Raw genomic sequence first — 6759 nt, 5'->3', positions numbered from 1 at the left:
CTCCCCCTCCGCCGCCTCCCCCGCCTCCTCCTCCGCCGCCCGCGCCGCCTCCGCTGCCGGGCTTCTGGGTGCCGCCCAAGACCGCGCTGCTGGGGCTCCCGCCAGGCCGCTCCGGGCCCCGCCGCATGGCGCTGCGCCAGGGCCGCGCCTCCCTCACGGCGGGCCGCTCGGACGCATCGCCCGCCTCCCTCCCTCCCGGCAGGCGCCTCACAGGCCGCCCTCGCGAAGGGGAAGGAGGAGAAGGAGAAGGAGAAGAAGGAGAAGAAGAAGCACCAGCACAAGCAGCAGGGCGAGGGCGGAGGCGGCTGTCACTGAGGGGCTCGGCGCAGGCGCGCTCGGGAGGCAGGGAGGGAGGGAGGCGGGGACTCGCGGGCGCGCGCACAGGAGAAACCCCGGCGGGGCGCGCGGCGGCGGCGGCGGCGGCGAAGAATCCGTGACCAGAAGCCGCGCTGCCCTCTGCGCAAGCGCCCGCGACATGGCGCGCAGGCGCACGCTTGTCTTGGGCGGCCAAGTTTCCCGCCTTTGCTCTCCTCCCTCCCTCCCTCCCTCCCTCCCTCGCCTCAGCGCCCCTCCCCCCCCCGCGGCTTCTCGTGAGGGAAAATTAGATGGCGGGAGAAAGGCAAGGGGGGCCACCCTCAGGAAGACCCCGTCTCTCCCTGATATATCAGGAACTTTTTTATTTTTAAAAAGCATTTGTTAGCTTGTCATTTCCACCAAAACCTCTCCAAGGAATTTCTATATAGCTTGATGGATCAAGGATTAGTCAGAGAGTTATTTACACCCAGGGCGACTTTAGCAAAGGGTTCCCACACGGATCTGCACCCGTAATGCTCCCAATTTAGCTTTTTGCGAAATGGAACGCCTCGCTCTTTGACTCCCAAGAGCGCCATCCGAAGACGTTGGAAAGAAAACCCAGCTAAGCTGCAGCGCTGAAGAGCGTGAGGGCAGATCGCATCCGCAGCGGGAGAAACTCGAGCGGAGCTGGCGAGTCGGGAAGAGTTGGGCCAAAAACAAAATGGCCGCTGGGCAGAGACCAAGTGCCCCAGGTGATAAAGACACCTAGCGGCTTCTTCCCATCTTGCTTCAGAGTTTCTGAATGGTTAGATGGCTGAATCAATATTCTCCAGTAAAAGGTTTTTTAAGCCAATTCATTGTTTCTTTTTCATCAAACAGCTGATTCCTTCCAACCCAAATATCGGCGACAGGCGCCATTTTGGGAAACTGCTGAGGGAAGACTGAGAAGTGACATGTGAGGGAAGAACTGGTGAAAGCCTCTCAGTGACTTTTGGGGAAGGCCGCTCTCCGTTTTAGGGAGCTGGTCCCCCCAGAGTAGCTCCCAGCTTCTCTTCTCCATATTCCCACCACATTTATCGTCTCCAGAATTGCAGCCATTGAACTCTGCAGCACCTGGCAGGTTACCAAGGCCAGCCCTGCGGCAAAGGAAAGCAACGTGGCGGCTGGTTTTTCACGAGGCAGGAAAAGGTGCTAATTGTTAGTTATTCCCTCGAAAGGACTCCTGAGGTTCATCTAGTCCAACCTCCTGCCAATGCCATGCAGGGATCGCAGCAAAATCATCCCTGCCAGGTGGGCCCCCAACCTTTGCTGAAAAACCTCCAATAAAGGAGACTCCATCACCTTTAGCTTAATAATGCATTGTTACTGTGGTTTTATTTCCACTTGCAGGATTTTCTGCCTTGAGTGCCGCCACAATGGGCAGCCTCGCTCTGGAAGGGAGCTCTTTTCTTGTTGCGCCTCAGGCAGCAAAGGTCTCGGCCTCATCCTGCAGGACCACCTGGCTCTGGTTCACCCCGCAGAACTTGGGTTCTTTGCATAGCTGCCAACGTTTCCCTTTTTTAAAGGGAAATTCCCTTATTCTGAATAGGATTCCTCGCAAGAAAAGGGAAAAGTTGACAGCTATGGTTCTTCGTTGCTGAGAAGACAGGAGGATGAGCCCCAAAGCCACCGCCACAACTCCAAATGCCACCGCGCATAAGCGAAGAGATCGGCTTTGCACTGTCGTTTCCCCAAGGGGGCTCCTGGGCCACAGGTCTGTGGTCCTCCATGGCACCCACCCAGTGGCATAGCGTGGGTTGTCAGCATCCGGGGCAAGGCAAGTAATTTGCGCCCCCTAACCCATGGATTTGCGCCCCCTAACCCTAACCCCCAGATGTTGCGCCCGGTGCGGCCGGCCCCCCCCTGCACCCCCACGCTACGCCACTGCACCCACCGCTTTGGATGCGTTTCACTTCCCCTGGGGGATGGCCTTTTGCAGCCAGGAGCCGCCTGAGGAGCCCCAAGTGTGTGCTGCCTGCTCAGCCCAGATCCCCACGCCAGGCTGCACAAAATACCTTGCTGCTCTTAATATCTTTTCCCTGGACCTGCTCCTCTCTCATTAGAGCTAATTAATTGCTGCCGTAGAAAGGGTAAATTATTCAGCAGGGAAGAAGTCAGCCGGTGGTTCCATTGTGGCACCGTTATGATGCGCGGCCTGAGTCAGAGAGCAATTAAAGGCTTGGCGCGCAGCAGCCACAGCTGCGGGGGGGGGGGGTGCGCCTGATCTGGCTGCCGCCCTCTCTCCCCTTCTGCGCCCGCATTAGCTGCAGCTGACACAGTTGCCTTTGCATGTTTCTGCCCTCCGTTCTGTTATCTCTTCCTGCCTCCCGCTTGCCATCTTTGGCTCCCACACAGAGTCCTCTGATGCTGTCACAGAGTGTTCTTCTCATTTCTCCTCCTTTCCCTCACATCCTCACATCCCGATCCTATGTAGAGTGGAAAATCAACAGGCAGCACGCCTATCCTTGCCGAGGCCTACATCCTATGCAGGGGGGTTTATTCATTAGGACTTTCTCTGAAGCAAACATGCATATGGTGATGGAGAAAGTGTTGGGTTTTGGTCCTGGCAATTAAAAAAATCAATCTGCTGCAGCCAGCAAGCTATTTACTATATTTATTTATAAACTGCTTCCCTACCAGGCTTCAGTACATCCTCTCACTGGTGCTACTCTGCAGTCTTACCTCAGCATTGAAACTGCATTTTTATATCAGAAAGTGTGGGGGGGGGGGGAGAAAACAAACCTTGAGAATTTCTAAAATGTGATCATAAATTTGGGGGCTTCCCTGACAAACTCCACTGATAATTTCATCTTTTTTTACAAAGTGACTCTTCAGGTTGCATTCTTACGTGGGGAGAAGAATTACCTTTGAAATTAGAACACTTATTGACACCGTTGCTTCCATATCACTATAAACTCTACACATGCCCAGATACTCATTAATACATGCATATATAACCAAAGAATGTCTTGGATATTCAATATTATTATTTCATCACCAGTTTCTCAATAAACACTTTTCAGGGGCAAAATACCGGTATATATGCAATAGATCTAGATTATGTGAAGACTGAAGACAGGAGTGCCTGGCGTGCTCTGGTCCATGGGGTCACAAAGAGTCGGACACGACTAAACGACTAAACAACAAAATGTGAGGACTGAAAGTATTCAAACTCCAGTTGTTCTAGAATAAAATGTTGTGTGTGACAATTTGCAAGCAGGCTTTCTTGGTGATAGTACCCATCCTTTGGAATGTTCTCTCTCAGGTATTAGTGTGGTAGAGAGAATAATGACCTTTAAATGCATCTTAAAAGTTGATGCAAGCTTTCATTAACCCTGGCTCTTAACTTTCTATTTTTTTGTTTGTTTTGTATACAGGTGTCTCCCCGCTTACGTGCATTCAGCTTGCACGACTGTGTATACGTGTGACGCCGGGAAATAAATCAATTTAAATTGCAAAAAGACGCGAAAACGGCCCCAAAAGATACCAGCAACAGCAAGTGAATCTGACACACAGCCAGCCTCTTCGGGGCACCAATCTCCCTGCCCTTGTTGTTGATTCCACATCACCCTCCAGTGATGAGGAAGACTAAGAGCCATCATTGCCACAATTCATGCCAGTCTGGTAAGTGCTTCTGGTTTTTTAAAGGATTTTGCAAAGGTTTCCAGAGGTTTAGAAGGCTTTTTAGATGGTGTTCCCTATTATATGTGATATCACGTATACGTGCGGTACCCGGAAACGTCGCATAAGTGGGGAAACGTCTGTACTGTTCACTTTTATCAGTGTGTAATATACAAATGGTATATTTTCGTAAACTGCAAATTTGCATTTGCATTTTGGTTTTATCTGATTTTTATAAAACTATATTGAATGTTGTATTTTTATTGTTTTTATATAAGCTGCTTGGATTTGTATAAGAGGTATAAAATGTAAAAAATGAACATGTTATGTAATTTCTAATTATCTGGAAACATTTTCATGCAGTTCACAGTATACCAGGATCCTGGTGGTTTTGCACATACACTCATGAGGGGCTGAGCTAGTTTTGTTGGTAGCGAGTCTGATCCTGCAAGGGTTCAGAGAATGGAATCACTTGTGAGGATGAAGCATGATGGAGATGTGAGTAACAATCCAAACTGACACTTCTGCAGGAGTGCTCTGATGGTGTTTCCTGCTTGGTAGGGGGTTGGACTCGATGGCCCTTGTGGTCTCTTTCAACTCTATGATTCTATGATTCTATCCTTCCATTTCCTAAAGCACACTAAATCCAGGCCTTCAAAATATTAGGAAGCAGAGTGATGGCCATTTTGGGAATCCCCATCATTGACAGCAACAGAGAATCAGCATTTAATCTGAGCATGTGAGCCATTCAGAGTGAAAGGAAAGAATCTCTGCAGCACCCTATTGTGGTTTAGCCACTTCCTGATTGCAGCTTGAAGTCTCTCCCCTAATGACTTCCTCCTTCCTCACTGTTGATACGGAAGGGGGGGGGCATGTCTTCTTCACCTTCTTCTTCGCTACAATATATCAATTTATTTCAAATTGTCAATGTCAAAAGGGACTAAAATCTATAAAATTCATAGAAAATCAACGTGCCAGTTTGCTCAATTTCTCTAGGACTCCATCACACCTCCCCTGTCCAGCATAATCCCTCAAGCAAGGTGTTAAGACCCTAATCCTGTCAAATCGCTCTGATCAGCCTTTCCTCCAGGCAATGTCAGGTGCCAGACTATGCATATTTGAGACCATTGTTTTCTCATCCCCAGGAAGTGTTTATCTGTGCATATCTCCAGCTCTGCATATTCCCCCCTCCCTCCTCCATATGTTAATCTGTGTAACCCAACCTCCCTTTAATATATTCATGATGTAATCTGTGTAACCAAACCTCTCTTTAATGTATTCATGACGTGTTTTGCACTGTATTCTGGGACATGGAGGGAGTTTCAAAAACTCATGTCACCCCTTTCTCACTGTTCAATCTCGCCTTGAACCTGTTGCGCAATAAACTTGGATCTTCTGCTGCTTGCTCCTGTCTCCGGCTGAGCTCATTTTCCTCCGCAGGGACCCACGGACTTAGTCCGATGAGCTGGGTGGCAGAGCAGCCTCGCACCCAGATTTTGCCGTAACACTGTAGAGGGGAAACCCTTTCAGTAACCTCACCAGAACTCAGACCACAATCATAATCTAATGAAACAAAATACAGTTAATAAGAGATTTGTGCTTCTAAGAGATTATTTTCCCAATTTATGGCAACTATCACCCATTACTGAAATAAATAAGGACAGAACTATAGTGGAAATAGGTGGGTGCAGCACACTTAATGGAGTCAAAAGGATTAATTCAGATCCTCTGGTAGACCTGATAGGATAGTACTGAAATGAACAAAAAGCAGGGGAGAGCAGTATAACAGGAAAGCACTTTCCTTGGGTTTTTAAAGTTCAGGCCTGCAAGTTTGATGAGAAGAGTGCTTACAATGTCATCATTAAGTAAAGAGTTGCCTCAAAGCCAGGTCTTGGCTCATCTTTTGTAAATAAAGCGACTAACCATGTTTGTGCATCTGAGAGCATCCTTTCACCAATTTGCTGGACCCCAAATTATTTTATCTACCAGCTCAAAGATGTCTTCTCTACAACAGAAACAAAGCATCAAGGAATGTGATTGGAAAAGATCAGAATTTATTAGAACAGCTGATGTACATGGTCTCTCCAAATACAGATTATTATTGTGAACCACTAACTGGAAATATATTACAGCTATGTAATTCCTTTAAATGTATCTGTCCAAATTCCTGTTCAAAAGAAGCACACAACAGTGGATTTGATTAGGTTTTGGTAATTTAACCAAATGGAGAAGTCCACAGGCTCCCCCCTCCGCCCCCCGCCCCCCGATCAGTGGCCCACAAAGTTGCATATTCTCAAGACTGAGAAGAGACAGACTGGTAATGCTAGGAACCATCTTTTCTGGCTGATCCTCAGACAGCGCCAGTTTAGGTGGATGCCAAACTATTTCAGCCATGCTGTCAATGGCTAAAATTCCCCTAGAGAAATCACCTACTTAGTTTTCGGTGCTGGAGTTTCCACTGTTCTTGAAATACCACGTGATTGTCAGGTGCCAACAGAACATGTTGTTGTGAAGTGGGCACTACTCAAAAGAGACCCTGAGTGTAGATTTGAGGGTGGGGGAAGGGAAGGAGGGCAAGGTGGGACCTGGGGAACCCTGGGATGTTTCAGTCCCAAGGGACCAGGAGGTTTTATTCAGTGCATTGGGCTGAATCGCCACCTTTCAGCACAGGTCAACAAGATTGTCGCTCAGCATTTCTCCCCACCTCCCAGCATCTCATTCCAGCAAGCAGCAGGCAGCTGCACACCTTGATTCCCTTTTCTTTCAGCGCTACCACCAAATTGCAATTTCTGCTGTGTTGGGTGT

The 6759-nt window shown here is 48.6% G+C and overlaps 1 long non-coding RNA gene across 4 annotated transcripts in view; it reads left to right on the top strand.

The window, feature by feature from the left end:
* Nucleotides 1–555: 555 nt before the first annotated feature.
* LOC309329370 overlaps nucleotides 556–6759 on the top strand; it is a 43893-nt gene continuing 37689 nt past the window's right edge. For 3 of the 4 annotated variants that reach the window (XR_014151089.1, XR_014151090.1, XR_014151092.1), the window contains exons 1-2: nucleotides 556–1584; nucleotides 3711–3957. This is a non-coding gene — a long non-coding RNA (uncharacterized lncRNA). Of the gene's footprint in view, nucleotides 2048–3710; nucleotides 3958–6759 lie in introns of all 4 variants that reach the window. The other variant, XR_014151091.1, reaches the window with a different exon arrangement.

The sequence above is a fragment of the Podarcis erhardii genome (assembly GCF_964252035.2).
Source record: "Podarcis erhardii genome assembly, chromosome: 14".
Taxonomy (NCBI): domain Eukaryota; kingdom Metazoa; phylum Chordata; class Lepidosauria; order Squamata; family Lacertidae; genus Podarcis; species Podarcis erhardii.
This window is presented reverse-complemented; position numbering and strand designations above follow the sequence as displayed.